The sequence below is a fragment of the Desmodus rotundus genome, chromosome 5, assembly GCF_022682495.2.
Source record: "Desmodus rotundus isolate HL8 chromosome 5, HLdesRot8A.1, whole genome shotgun sequence".
Lineage (NCBI taxonomy): Eukaryota > Metazoa > Chordata > Mammalia > Chiroptera > Phyllostomidae > Desmodus > Desmodus rotundus.
Window position 1 is genome coordinate 123,503,145 of NC_071391.1, and position 15,939 is coordinate 123,519,083.

Below are 15,939 nucleotides of genomic sequence, written 5' to 3' on the forward strand. Positions count from 1 at the left end.
AAGATACTGCACTGGTGACATTGTCATTAATGCAAGTAGACTTTTTAAACCTTGCTCTGCCGCAGGCCTACCTCATGTTCCTTCTGATAGAGAAAGTGAAAAATCCGTCATAAGAACATAGGCATTCTCAGTGCAATATAAAGCTTTCAATTCCTCACACTAGGATTGTTTTGCAGAAATATTTTTCTAGGCTCCTCCTCTATTCTCTTGCTGAGGCACTGGGGTTTTAAGCTTAGCACATTGTGCTGCCGGGAAGTTAGGGCTTTTCTTCTGGTGGGTGCACCTGAAGATAGCTGAGTGGTAATTATAAGAGCAAATGCGAAAACACTCCCCTTGGATGGTGGAGCACTGGACTCAGACGGTAGCTCAAAGGTGAGTGTTCAGAGAAGTGAAATACCAAATTGACCTCTTGGAAATGAGCTGTCCGTGAGACTGTGCTTCACTTTCAGAGGGAGTCTTACTTAGCTTCCATCAGCTCACTGATGGGGTCCCAGGTCCTGAAACCTGGGATGGAAAGTACAGGCTTTGTCGGCTGGGTGCACGGTGATTTAACTTCTTCCCTAGTTTATTGTGAAGGTGTCAGAGTTTAACTATTGACCCTCAAACTGGCAAATAAGAATGTTTAACACATTGTAATATGCTGGATGCTGAGGGTTTCTTTTGTAAATGGAAATGTAATGTCAAACACAGAAGGGAGGGAAGTGTTCCAGTGGTCTTTTAGATAAAACCAGATACTCTTCTCTTGTACTTGAGTAATTTTCCTCCCTGTGCACTGGTAATAATAAGCCCATTGCCCTTCCCCTGACTGTGACTCTCCTGAACCCTCAGCTTTGATTGGAAACTCTCAACCCCTGACTGGTCTCGGGAGCACTGATTACGGAGGCGCCCCACACACTTTCCTCGTAAACATTTGGCAGATCAGGAAGTGCTGAAAAGCGATGCCCCTGGCTCTCAGGGGAGGGTACTGGTGGGAGAAGAAATAGAACATTTTCCCTCTTGCAGCTGTCAGAGAGTGATTATGTCAAATGGGTTTTCAAGGAGCTACAAAGTAATTACAGGGTAACTTCTTGACATTATTTTCCAATGTTTGACTCAGCAGATGATGATGATTAATTGATGTGTATTATTTTATGGCTCTCTGAAACTTTGTTTGATACTTTGGTTGGAGGTCAGACTAAGTCTTCATTTAGACTCATATGGTAAATTTGCCTTAAATTTTATTGTTGTTAACTCTCCCTCTAGAAGAGACGCAGATGATTTCCTAAACTAGCCTTCTGGTAGCCAATAGAGGCCGTGCGTGGGCTGCCTTTTTCATGTCGATTTTCAAAGATAAAATTATGTACTTTTAAAGTAGTACTTTACTCTTTTACTAAGATTTCTGGGGCTAGAGTAAAACTTAAATGAGTTAAATCATGAAAAGTAAAAGTACTTAATACTTGGCATGTGGGAAGTGGTCAATAAATGTCAGCTTTATTGAAACAAGACCTCGTAATCATTAAACTTGGGAAGAGGTATTTCTCTCTCTAATGTGGTCTGGTTAGCAGAGAAGAATCGGACATCCCGCTCACTCTCTTCTGTAGCTCTGTCATGTTAGAGCTGGTCTATGTGTTGGTTTATGACTTTTTGTTAATTTTGGTTCAATTTAAAACAGTTGGGAATATTTAAATGCAATGGACCTGAGATATATTTGTGTGTTTGTTTCCACGGCATTATATATGGGTGTCTGTATGAATTGATTCCAAGCAAATGATTGATTCAAGTAGGCCGAGATCGGGACATTCCTGACTGACATAACAGAAAGATGTAGTAAATTAAGACATACTAATTAAAACAAGTGATAAATATAGTGACACTTTTATTATTTTACTGACTTTGTACATTTAAATGTATCTTTTCAAGTCACAGTTGTCAGTGATTGAGAAGTGTGCAGTGATCTTAGACTTTCATGAACTCGTGTGCTGAAGGACCACTGTGTTTCTTATGAGAGCGGGGAAGTGCTTGCCATTCTGAGATTTCCCTTTAGACGGGTGGGCAAAGTGGGGTATGCACAATATCAACAAATAACACAATAAGTGGTAAGTAAATAATAATACAAGAATAAACTCTGTTTCTTGCACTCACCTGTGTTCAGCCTAGATAGAAAATTGTCTTAAATTTGATTTTTGCCTTTGTTTTGTATAAAATAACTTCTATTTACTGACTCTAAACTGTTCACTAAAAAATAGTTACTGCACATAGGAATGTCATACAAATGACCTGGTTATGGTATAAATGCTAATATTTGATTAACTTTTGAAAACATGCTTGAATGTAGTTACGTAAGTACTTCTTGAATATATTTTTAAAATTTTAAGGTGTCAATATTTCATTCGAAACTATTATTTTCCTATAATTTAAGGGCAGTGAATCAGGTACCTTGCTGTCGTAGGGCTGAGCTGCGTCCTAGTACAGAGCGAATGCATTCCTTCGTGTGGCGGCGGCCGCATGCTGTGCATTTGTGTGCTCTGTGAGTAGGCGAAGTAGATGAGCCACGTGTTGGCCATGCTGCTTCTGCCTGCCACTTAGCTACGTCATCCACATTCCAGATACAAAAGATGTTCAACCAGTCCAGCTCGATGGTCTTCCTTTGTCCCCACACGTGTGTCACAAGGAAGATATGTTGCTCTCCTGGTAACAGAAGGATGGAGGTCTAGGGTTTGCAGGCCACCTTTATTAAGTGAAGGCTGAATGAAGAGACCCAAGGATTCAACTGTGAGCTGTATGGTCGTGAGGGATTTTTTTTTTTTTTTGGTGTTGGCTGTGGTCTTCATTGATGGGATGTTGTAGACTTTAAAAATGCCATCTGTTTATGGGAAGCACCGGGGGCGAACCCTTCTGTTGAATTTATTACGCATATTGCAAATAACAGATGGCTTGGCAATAGGTTTGCCCTTCTGTAGGAATTTGTTGTTTCTAAAAGTAACAGATTTGTCTTTCAATATTAACAATTTACAATAGCAAAGTACTGGAAGCAACCTAAGTGCCCATCAGCAAATGAGTGGATCCAAAAATTATGGTACATTTACACAATGGAATTCTACGAAGCAGAGGGAAAGAAGGAGCTTATACCCTTTGCAATGGCATGGATGGAACTGGAGAGCATTATGCTAAGTGAAATAAGCCAGGCGGTGAGGGACAAATACCATATGATCTCACCTTTAACTGGAACATAATCAACAAAAGAAAAAAGCAAACAAAATATAACCAGAGACATTGAAATTAAGAACATTGTAACAATAGCCACAGGGGAGTGGGGAGGGGATAGTGGGGAGAGGGGTCTATAGGAGCTACTATAAAGGACACGAGGACAAAATCAAGGGGGAGGGTAGAGGTGGGGGAGTGAGGTGGGACTGGCTGGGGTGGGGTGGAGGGAAGGGGAGAAAATGCAGACAATTGTAACTGAATAAAAATAAATAAACTAATTTAAAAAATATTAACATGTCTTACCGTATTGACTGAGGTTTATTTTCCTTCTAAAATACTGCTCTCTTTGGCAATCTAATGTACATATACTCGTCAACTGACTTAGTCTCACCTGGGTGCTCTCGAATCATCAGCTTCTTGCTCTACTCACGTTGCATCTTTGACATCTTCGATAATTTTTACTCTCTACCAGAATTATTATATTATCAGGAAACATTAAGTGCCCAGACTTTGTTAAACACTAAGGATATATATATACTCCCACAAATGGAATTTATTTATAAAATATTGTGTATTTATTCTTACATGTCTAAACTTCAGTCACCTCCGAAGCACTCTCCATTTGATGCAGTACACCTATGGAGGTGTTTTTCCACTGCTCACAACAGTTTTTGAACTCACTGATTTTGATGCCTTTTAGTGCTTCTGCCATTGTTTGCTTTACCTCTTCCATATCAGCAAAACGTTTCCCTGTGAGGAATTTTTTCATCTGAGGAAACAAAAAAAAGTCACTTGGCATGAGATTGGGTGAATAGGGAGGGTGGGGCATGGGGGTCTTGCTGTTTTTGGTCAAAAACTGCTGAACACTCAGTGCAGTGTGGGCAGCGTGGTGTGGACAGGTGCACTTGTAAATCATCCATCATGAGATGGGCAAATGTGTTGAAAGAGTCTTAAAAAAATTCACTGAGTGCTCGCTTTGGCAGCACATACACTAAAATTGGAATGATACAGGAAGGTTAGCACAGCCCCTGCGCAAGGATGACATGCAAATTCTTGAAGTGTTCCACATTTGGAAAATCTCAGATATTCCATGCAGCAATATTTTCACTGATATGTCGTCCCCTAGAGCAAGGGACATAAGGGGAAGAATAAACAAATGGGACCTCATCAAAATAAAAAGCTTCTTTCTGCATGGCTAAAGAAAACAGTATTAAAATGAAAAGAGAACCAACAGTATGGGAAAACATATTTGCCAGTGATGCCTCAGACAAGGGTCTGATCTCCAAAATATACAAAGAACTCACACGACTCCACTCAAAGAAGACAGCAACCCAATTAGAAAATGGGCAAAGGGCTTGAACATACACTTCTCCAAGGAAGACATACAGAGGGTCCAGAGACATGTGAAAAGATGCTCAGTATCACTAGCTATCAGAGAGATGCAAATTAAAACCACAATGAGATACCACTCACACCTGTCAGAGTGGCCATCATAAACAAAGCAACAAACAACAAATGTTGGAGAGGTTGTGGAGAAAAGGGAACCCTAGTGCACTGGTGGGATTGCAGACTGGTGCAGCCACTGTGGAAAACAGTATGGAATTTCCTCAGAAAACTAAACATGGAACTGCCTTTTGACCCAGCAATTCTACTGCTAGGATTATACCGTAAGAGCCCTGAAACACCAATCCAAAAGAACCTATCCACCCCAATGTTCATAGCAGCACAATTTACAATAGCCAAGTGCTGGAAGCAACCTAAGTGCCCATCAGTAAATGAATGGATCAAAAAACTATGGTACATTTACACAATGGAATACTACACAGCAGAAAGAAAGAAGGAGCTCCTACCCTTTGCGACTACATGGATGGAACTGGAGAGCATTATAAGCCAGGTGGTGAAAGACAAATACCATATGATCTCACCTTTAACAGGAACCTAATCAATGAAACAAACAAGCAAGCAAAATATAACCAAAGACAGTGAAATTGAGAATAGGCTGACAGTGACCAGAGGGGAGAGGGGAGGGGATTATAGGGGAAAAGGGTGAAGGGTTTGCAAGAACAATTATAAAGGGCACATGGACAATAACAAGGGGGGGTGGAAACGGGAGGAAGGTGGGGAAGGTTGGGGTGGTGGGGAGGGGTAGGGGGAAAAGGCAGGAAACTGTACTTGAACAACAATAAAAAATGTTTATTAAAAAAATTTTAAAAATTCACTGAAGCTGAATGAAGCCTCTCACAACAACACCAGCTGGTACATTGACACAGATGGGTTCCTAGAACACTCACCTAGCGGGGTAAGCCTGTACTACAAGGGGCCACCCCTCCAGAAGATAATTCCATTTTTGTTTTGGAGGGGCCCCCTCGTGTGTGTGTGTGTGTGTGTGTATGTGTACTTTCTCTTTGTGATTGTAGTATAGCAGATTGACATGGACTACTTCAAAAAGATTATGATGCTAAGGCAACTCTATATTATTGTTACATAATGCAGTACAATGTTTCCTTTGTTTAATTTTCTACACCTCTTGTGTTTCCTTGGATTATTTTTTTCTTTCTTGTGAAGTAGGTTCTTAAGCATGATACTCTGTTTCCTTTTCTTTCTGTAAACTTATTTAAATATGTTGTTTTTATTTAAGATGCTGAATAGATACAAAATAATATTTATAACATATAAGAGATCAACATGAACAGAGCAACATATATCCATGAATCCACTACATTGAGTGAGTGGACTATCCAAGGTGTAAAAAGGGGTCTGTGTATGGTATTGAGGGGTAAATGGATAGTATGTCCAACTGGGTTGTAACCAGAAAACTCTTTCTCGGAAATGGATACTAGTCTGAAGCCCAGCCAGTAAAGCTGCCATAGGGAACATCCCTTTTCTTTGAACGAAGTTTTGGCCATGCGGCCGTGTAGCAGCAGGTTCTCAGCCAAGTGTGATGGTTCTAAGCCGGTTGGCCTACATTTCAAACACTGAATAAGATGCAAGCACTTTCCACAGCATTCCACGTACCCAAATGAGTGTTCAGTAGATGCTGTCTGTTATTTTGATTATGATGTAGTTATGTATAATAACTTTAATCCCTGTTTCTCTGGCTCTTGCTTCTATAAACATTTTCTATAAACTTTTCAATGTATACTCTGAAGTCCCTTAGGTCCTCGTTTCTTCTGTCACTCTTGTCTTTACATTTCCTAAACTTTTAAAGCGAAACATGTCTATATCATGCTTCAATTCTTCTGTATGATGTTCCTGCATTTATTCCAGGCCTATCTAGAGATAATAAAAAATTCTTACTTTTTTAGTATGTATATTTCTAAGGCTTTTAAGTACTGTTATTTGAATCAGAATCCAACTTATTTTTTAAATATAAAGTTTGATGTTTAATCAAGTAAAGGAAAGTTTTTATTTAGGTTTTTTAAATTCAGTTTTTTACCCTCCTGTCTTTAGCATTTACCGAATGCAAATGGAAGTTATTAAAATTAAGTTTCTGTATAAAAATACTTAACCTAAGCCATAGTGCACTTAAAAAAAAGTAGCCTTAATTTTTGTGATCTTGTTTAATTTAAATGAAACTTGAATTTTTTTTAAATAGAGGAATATGTAGATATCCATGAGCCTGTAGATTTCATCACCTCTTTCCCATTCTCTGTCCTCACTGGTCTCTGCACATGCCACTGCATCTTTTCAGGTGACAGGGACTGTGACCTGTTGCTTCCTCAGTGGGGCTTATCCCATGTTCCCTAGCAGAATTGGTGATTGGCTTCTGTTTGTGCACGGGGCTCTCTGTTTACATCTTAATTCTAACACTTGTCCTATTATATGGTAATTACCTGCTTACCTACAGTCTCCCCAGCAGACAGGAGTGACTTTGTTATCTAACTCATTTTGCCTCCTCAAGCTCAATAAACATGTTCGTTGACTGAATGAAGTCATTGTGTGTATGTATGTATGTGTGTGTGTGTGTGTGTGTGAAAGAGAGAGCGAGAGAGAATCCATCAGAAGATATCCAGAGACACAGTTAATTCTCCTTTTTTAAGGATTAGATGAAATTGGGTGTTTTGGAAACTCTCCTCTCCATTTAGATAAAGGTTGCTAATGGGTTTCCAACCAAAATGGTAGAAACCTAGGCTGTTAATTCACAGTTTATGTTTGCATATATTCAACTAGGACCCCAAATGAAAAAATTAGAGTAGAAAATTAATCATAATTTGAGGTCAAATCAATTAAAATACATAAGCAAGTTCTGTTGTTATTTCCAACATCACATGATAGCATCATGTTCTCTGTGGGGACATGTATGTTTTAGAACATGAGTATTGTTATGTTCTATATACCATCTCATGAATTTACATATATAAATACTACTAGTTAACATTTGTTTATTATTTTGCATTTCACTGCTATTTACTAACAGATTTCAAGACGATAGGCAATTTTATAACCTCAGTTTTATAAAAACCACTAGTATTTTTTGTCCCTAGCAACCATTTAGTATGTAAATTAGGTATTCTCGGGCTTAATGTACTTCATTTTTATAAAACAAATACATCATTAATCTGATTAAGTTCTTGGATGGCAGCGCTGTGCTCAGATCACTGTGGATCATTAATTGTTGGGCATGTATCCAAAAAAAATTCAAGCGTGGCACTTACAGCCTAGATTTAGGAGAACTGTTGAAACCCCCTAAATGGCATTTTCCAGAATAGAAAGGCACTGCTTACCTACAATTGCAAACATTACCTAAAACTTGATGATGTTCTTATCCTTAATTGCAACTCAGTTTGATGATGATTCAGTGCCTGAAATTATGTCATGTTTGCTTTGGTGTTGTGAAATGTATAATGAAATAAAAGCGATGCAAGTGAATCAAAAGCAGATCCCGTCGTGCGGTCGTGACTGAGTCACTATGGTTCTGAATTCCCGGGTGGCTGGACTGTCACAGCTATTATTTGGTGTGTATTTGGCTTTTAGTCAAATCTACTACTTAAGAACTGAGAGTGCTTAATGTTAAGGTTAAATGAAGTTTATGATGTTTCAATTTATATAACAGAAGGTCCTCTTAAGAAAATTTAAAACAAAGTTTATGGCATTCTGCCTTCTTAGTCCCTTTTTCAAAGTTGCACGTGCACCTTCTTTTTGGAGACAGTCTTTGCTCGGTGAAGCACCGTTGTCAAAATGGCTTTCCTTGATTGAATGTCTAAAATAGTACCTCATTCATTCTTCTAGAAATCCTGTGAAGTTACGTTTATTCCCATCTCACAGATGACGAACAGAGGCTCAGAGGGGTCATGTTAGTGCCCAAAGACTTGCAGAGAGCCTGTGGTTAATCAAGGGTTCAAACTAGTTCTGACCCGAGAGCCTCTGTCTCCTCCGATGGGGAGGGAAAGAAAGAGGACGTAATAAGTGCAGCTTGGCCCACAGCCTAGTGACTGCGGTCACTTTGGATGGGAGTCGGCAGACTTTTTCTGTAAAGCGTCAGCTACTAAATATTTTTCTGCCCTTAAGGACCACACATATATGGTCTTTATCACATATTCTTGTTTTTATTTTACACAAACCTTTAAACATGTAAAAAACCATTCTTAGCTCAAGGGCTCTGTAAAAACAGGTTGAGGACTGGATTTAATCATAAGTCCTTAGTGTGTGGGTCTCTGATTTAGGGCGGTGTCAATAAGTCTTACGTATTCTCTAGAACTATATAATTATAGTTAACAATAAAATAATTTTTACCTATTACAATAACTTTCAAACATCAAGAAAATGGGCAAATTATGTTTTGCATACCTTATTTAAGAAGGCCTGAAAGCATGACATCTTAGATTTTCATCAAAGAAATCAAAACAAAGTTTTAGTATTTATACGGATATTTTAGATATCTGGAAGATTCAGCTTTTTGAAACTATTCATTTTTAACAGCAAAAATGAAAGGTTATATTACAAGGAAATTGGACAGTTACGGAATTTATAACATATCATTTAAATTCCTCCTTGTCTCACCTCCTCGACATCCGAGAGCTTGCTGCCGCCCGGCAGTTTGGCATTGCAGGCTCCTGCATCCCTTCTGTCTCCGCACACGTGTCACTGAGGGGTAGCAAAGAATAGCAGAGAAAATCATTCTTTACTTTTCTTACAAAAAAAGCTTCCTGTAACTGTAGGTGCCAGGTATCTAAGATTTTTGTTGATGGGTTAATGTTCACCAAGATCTGAATGTTTCTTTCTCCAGCTCCTTGATTTACATCTGGTCTCAGCTGGAGTAAGGGACTCGGGCTCCAGTTCCTTTCCTGAAGATACCCCGAGCAGGGTCGCTGAGGGGGCAGCTGTCCTTCAGATGGGGCATGGGGAGTGGCGGGGTACCTGAATCTGTCAGACCTATAGCTAGAGATTTGTTTTAATTCAACTTCCTTGTGTTTATGTTTTCCTAATTTCTTATTTTTTTTCAAGCCATTAGCAATGTTCCTTTTGTAAAATTCAATATTATTTTGGTTAAACTAAGGTAAAGAGACATTTGTATCTTTTACCAGACTAGACCATATATGCCTAGCAGGCAGGTGCGCTGATAAGCACAGGAACCCCAGTGGGCTTTGGTCCTTCCTTCTTGGAGGGCAGCCTTCTCAAAGCTTTTCTCCCACCCCTCAGTGGGCTGCAAGGATAAAACCAGTTCCACAGACCCTCATAAATGACTTTACAAGAGACCAAAAAAAAAGTCAATGTTATTATTTGTAACATCAAATTATAGATATAAACTTTTGAGTCATTATTTAGGTAGCGAGGGTAGCTTTTGGTTCACACTTAGCCTTCCTTTTTAAAAAGGTAATATCCAGTGGACAGTACGCACAGTCCTGTAGTAGTGGGGATATGGAATGGTTGACATCTCGTTCAATCACCAAACCAAACTGCCCAAGTCTGATATACAGGCAGTTTTCAAACGATGTTTACTGAGCACTTGTTATGTACCAGGTCCCATCCAAAATGCTTTAGATTCTTTATCTCTTAGTTTTCACAGCCACTTCCGGAGGAAACTGAGGTGTATAGAGGTTGAATAACTTGTTCACAATAACCCAACTAGTAAGTTACAGAGGCAAAATTTGAACATAGGCAATGTGGCACCAAACTCATGCTCTTAAATAAAAATAAATTTTTTATGCTCTAAAAAATATTTTATCCTTCAGTACATCAGTCTTCATTTGAACATAATGAATTGAAAAGAGGACATTGTAGCTACCAGTGGAGGCTATAAAGACTTGCGACTACCTCTGGGTAATTGCGTGGGAGCCTTTGCGGGGAGGGGAAGGGCGGAAGTGAGGTGAGGCCGAGGGCGGAGGGGTCGGATTTTGAAAGGCCTATTCTACCCTGGGCCAAAGAGAGTGAACTTGATCTGGAAAGCAGTGGGGAGCTCCTGCAGGTGACCTGCTCAAATTGTGCTTTAGAAACAGTTTCCCTCAGGCTGTAGCGTGGAGGTGGACTGGAGGAGAGCAAGCAGGGAGAACAGTGAGGAGGCTGGGGATAGGACAGTGGGGAGAGATAAGTGCGTAGATTCTGGAGATTAAAGGACGGAGTTTGGTAAAGGAGCACACAATGTGGGGAGAAAGGGAAGAGGGAGAAGTTAAAGATGATGTCTTACCAGATATTTAGAAGAAGGCAATAGGACACAGAGATGGAGCTGAAAAGGGAGAATAGAGAAGATGTGTATAAGTGAGCAGGAGTTCAGTTAAAGGTGAGATGTCGGCAAAAGGCCCGTGAGTACGGTGATGGGAGTGTCTCTCACACTCTGCTTTCCTGCCCCTTCAGTGGCTGTCCTTTGTTTCCAGTTTTGCGTCGCAGCACTCACTCACCCAGTCAGTCTTCACCGTGTAGATTCTAGGAAGCAGCGTTTTTACTTGCTGGGGGCATTTTTAGATGCTAAGCTTTTATCAGCAGTGTTTCTAAAATTCAAGGGACAGACCTTGTTAGTTTACATACCATTATGTGATTAAATGTTTTTATGTGATAAAGTTTCAAATTATTGATGCTCGATAACAATGTCACTTGAGATTAAAGTTCTGCTTTCTAATTCCTCAACCAAATATGTATGCAAGTGTGTGTACCTAAAATACAAAACATGGCGGTATGTAGCCCAATACATCATATAAAACTGAAAAAGCCTGACCTGCTTTAAAATGTACTTGGGATTCATCCACGTTGCTAGTGCTAGTTGATGCGGTTAGGAGATGTGATCAAATAGGATTCAGAGACCTACTACCTTCTCCAAATTTCTGGTTTTGTAGACTTCTGGATTTTTTTATGTCATCTGCTCCAGATATCCACCAGGGTGTACACTCTTTTTTTTTTTTTTCTGACACTTCTGTTGGTTTTATGGAAGTTAAAAATATAGACAGCTAAATTTTAAGTGCTACTGTTACATTGTTCTAAGTTTTTTATATGTATTAATTCACATTACCTTCTCAGTGATTCAGTAAGGAAGGTGCTTTTCGCCCCCATAAAACTGAGACATAGACAGGTTTAGTAGTTTGTTCAAGGTCAGGCAGCTTATAAATGGGGAGCTGGGATTTGAATTCAGGCAGCCTGGCTCCAAAGTTCCTGCTCATAACCATTCATCTCTACTTCATCTCAAATTATAGATAACACTAGATTTACGTCTTCCTACTATGAAATCTAGTTTTGATAAAACGACATTCTTCATTGAGGACCTCAGTTTGAATTTAACTTGTCTTGAAATTTTGTCTTTAATTTGTAAACTTGTTTTGGTTTCATGGTTGTATAAAAGCTATAAATATAAGGAAGTTATACTTATGCTTGTACATATATAATTTAAATTACAAAAGTAATTTAAAATGAACAATTGGAGTAGTCCTCAAATCTTTTCCCTTAATTAAAAAAAATAATATTTCTGGTGTTTAAAAAACACTTGCCTTTGACATAAAGGCTCCTAATATGGCATAGAGTTCCTTAAAGATTCGCTCCATACCTGTGTCTTCAGTTTGATTTCTCACCATTTATAGCTTCACACTTCTGGAACACTAAACCCCACTCAGGGGTGCTTTTTCCTCCTCATTCATCACCCTTATGTAGGATTATTTCTTCTTATCTCCACCCCCAAAGCCCTGTCTAACTCGGATCAGGTGACCCCTCCACTAGGAAGACTGGCATAGCCTGTCTGCAGTGTGTCCCTTTTTTGGTAACCCCACAATATTTTGTGTACCCTTTTATCATTTCACTCACCAAGTTGTTTTATAGTTACACCTATTTTCTATTAGACTGATAAGTCTTTAAAAAATTTTTATTGATTGATTTTTTTTTTTGAGAGAGAGGAAGGGGGAGAGAGAGAGTGTGAGAGAGGAACATCAATTTGTTGTTCCACATATTGATGCATTCATTGGTCGATTCTTGTATGTGCCCTGACTGGGGATTGAACCTGCAAGCTTCTTTTCATTACTTTGAATATTTCTCACCAATCCCTTTTGGCTGGCAAAGTTTCTGTTAAGAAATCAGCTGACAGTCTTATGAGAGCTCCCTTTTAGGTAACTTATCTCTTTTCTCTTGCTGCTTTTAAGATTCTCTCTTGGTCTTTAACCTTTTACATTCTAATTATGCTGTGACTTAGTGTGGACCTCTTTATGTTCCTCTTGTTTGGGGCTCTCTGTGCTTCCTGGACTTGTATAGCTATTTCCTTCACCAAGTTCGGAGAGTTTTCTGTCATTATGTTTTCAAGTAGGTTTCCAATTTCTTGCTCTCTCTCTTGTCCTTCTGGCACCCCCAAGATGCAAATGTTAGTACACTTGAAGTTGTCCCAGAGGCTACTTATACTATCTTCATTTTTTTGAATTTTTTCCCTTTTATTGTGCTGATTGGATGTTTTTGCTTCCTTATAGTCCCAGTCATTGATTTGATTCTCAGCTTCATCTACTGTACTTATTCTTCATTTAAGTGAAAAAGAATTTTTGAGGTATATAGATCTTATCAAAATGTGTTCAGTTGTGTACACAACTAAAGACCAGTTCCTCTCGTCTCATGATTCTAATTCAGCTCACAATTTCCCTGAGGAAATCCTAAGATTCTGAAAGCCAGATTGTGCCCTCATCTTAAGTTACCTCAGGACCTCAGGGAAGTCATAGAAAGAGAGTGTCTTGTTAAGAGTAACAGAAAATACATTCCCATTTTTCTGAATGAAGAACCTGACATTCAGATTGCCCCAAGATACCGTGCTAGTGACACAAGTAAATATCAATGCTGGTATTTGAAACCCAGGTCCGATTTCAAAGCGTGTGCTCTTTCCACTGTTACATCCATAAAAAGGACACAAACTCTTTAAGTTTAAAGCTGCACTGTCCAATATGGCAGCCACGAATCCCATGGCTTTTTCAAATTAAGTTTAAATTAATTTAAATAAAGTTTAAGTAATAAAATAAAAAATTCAGTCCTTCAGTCCACCAGCCACATTGCAAGTCCTCAGTTCGCACGTTAGTGTGTGCCTGTCGTGTTGGACAGGAAAGATATACAACGTTCCTATCAGATCTGAGACAGCACTGTTTCCAAGACATTCATTTTCTACAGAAGAACCCCACAGTTTTATAGCTCTCTGCGATTGGTTCTGATCCTAATTGTAGAATCTTTGTTCCCGTATTTATTTTTTCCGCATCATCCATTTTGAATATCTTGGCATTATTTCCCTCAGACTCCCTCTTTTATGTGGGGTAGTCACATGCTGCATCCATCCATCCTATCCTACACGTTCCGTCCTCAAAGTAGCCTGTTGTACGTTGGCCTCCGCACTGCCACTACTTTGAGTTCCGTGTGGTGGGGTGAATGTTAGCGTTGTGCTTTGTGCTGACCCGGCCAGCACCTCAGGCATTCAACTCCAAGGTCATGTTCTCCACCTCTGATATTCCTTTGGTTCTACTACTTCCTCAGCATTTTTTTCCCATTTATTATTTGTTCTTTGATAAATACCAAAACACTTTTCTGGTATCCCAATACATGTTTATATTCCAGTTTGCTTTTCTCTTTTCAAAATGAAGACAATGCCGTTTCAGTTGGCATTCCTATTTCTCAGTTTCAGCTGTACCGCACGGCAGTTAGACATTGGTGTCACTTAGCAGGCGATCCTCGCGGCAAGTCTGGTACAAGCCTGACACGATACATTCCAGTCTGTTTTCCAGCCTGAGGTTTCTGGAGACTTTTGAGTTGAGTTGCTGGAAAATAAAGTTACTCTTTTCCTATATCATGAGTTTTCAGGATTAAATAATTCTTTAACCTTTGAATTATTACTAACAGTTTGCCTAAATCAGCATTGTTTGGTACTAAGGCCCCGGGTAAATCAGAATGATGACTCTTAATCATCAGCCTGTGTCATCAAGCTTGCAAGCAGAGGAGTCTTGAGAACTGGGACTCTGTCTTTGCTTCCCCTGTGGGTATATGTCGTCATATTGAGTAACATGAGATGATTGGCTGTTTAAAAAAGGAAAGTTGATTATGTATGGTTAACCATCTCTTGCATTTTTTCTTTTCGAGCTCTCTTTTTAAAACTCAACACGAGTGAGTAATATAATGCCTTAGGGGGAGGTTAGGGGTGGAGAATGGAGCAAAAGGAAAAAGGACTCATGGACACGAACAGCAGTGTGGTGATTGTTGGGGGGAGGCGGGTATAAGGGGACTAAATAGTAATGAAAGAAATATAATAAATATTATATATTTAAAAAACATGGTGAATTAATGTAGACATAATTCAGATTTAGGAAGTGCTGGGTCTTCTGCCTTATAATTGTGTAGGCTTAGATTTCCCTTATGCCAACTGGTTTCACAGTAGAAGGTGATTAGGGAACTTCCAGCTACAGCAGTCATTCTTGTCTTTTTATATCTACTCTACATTGAACCACAGTTTTCTGTGCATTTTGACATGGGAGCTTTTATACTTGAAATGATATAAAGGCAAGGAAAATATCCTCTTTATCTTGACTCCTAAGACTTAAGCTGTGTTTTTCTTTTCTTTTTCTTTCAGCACCTGCTGTGTGCAACTATGTACAGGATTGATGGGGAGCAAAAGAGGCTGCCCCCTAGCGTTTTAGAGAAAAGATGGGCTGGACTTCAAGTTGGCCCTTGAGAAGCAGGTAGCTCCCTTGCTGCTGAATGGATGTGCTGGCAGCAGCTTGGGAATAAAGAACATCAGCAGAGTCTGGCCTGAATATTCATCTTCACTTTGAGAGACTTCAATCTAAGAGAAGAAGGAACTGTATGGATGAGGTGAATGAGGGACCCGGCTCTTCCACTTGTTTTGCAAAAGCATCACTGGCCCCAGCAGAGGGCAGATCAGAAGACCAATAGCATTGGTTATAATTTACCATAGAGCTGTATGTGTATATAAATATATATATTTGTTACATATTGTATATATGTATGTGTGTGTATATATAACTTTCTGTGTCCATATATATAAAACAAGTATATATGTAACAAATATATATGTGTAGTTTATATGTTTGCTTTTTATTTGTTTAGTGCAAAGGTTTTCTCGATTATGGTGCCTTTGGCGTCTATTCGCAGAAACTGGAAACCTGCGATTTCTAGGCACGAAGTGTCGTCTCTTTTCTGGAAGCCGTGCTGTAATTCTCACCGTCGCCAGGACAGGCCAAACTTTTTAATGACAACTTGTGTTCCAACATTACTCCTGCCTTGAAGAGTGTCCTCTGATTCTCTTTTACTGGTCTTTCTAGATACACCTGAAATGTTGTCTTCTTATTAAAGCTTTTTCAAATTCCT

General features: G+C 39.2%; 1 protein-coding gene and 1 non-coding gene across 3 annotated transcripts in view; both read left to right on the forward strand.

The window, feature by feature from the left end:
- CAMKMT (calmodulin-lysine N-methyltransferase) overlaps window positions 1-15,939 on the forward strand; it is a 333,952-nt gene that overhangs the window by 53,195 nt on the left and 264,818 nt on the right. The gene's annotated exons all lie outside the window — the stretch shown is intronic.
- Window positions 4,151-4,256, forward strand: LOC112298215 (U6 spliceosomal RNA). Its single transcript, XR_002974121.2, has one exon. It is a non-coding gene; the product is annotated as a U6 spliceosomal RNA (small nuclear RNA).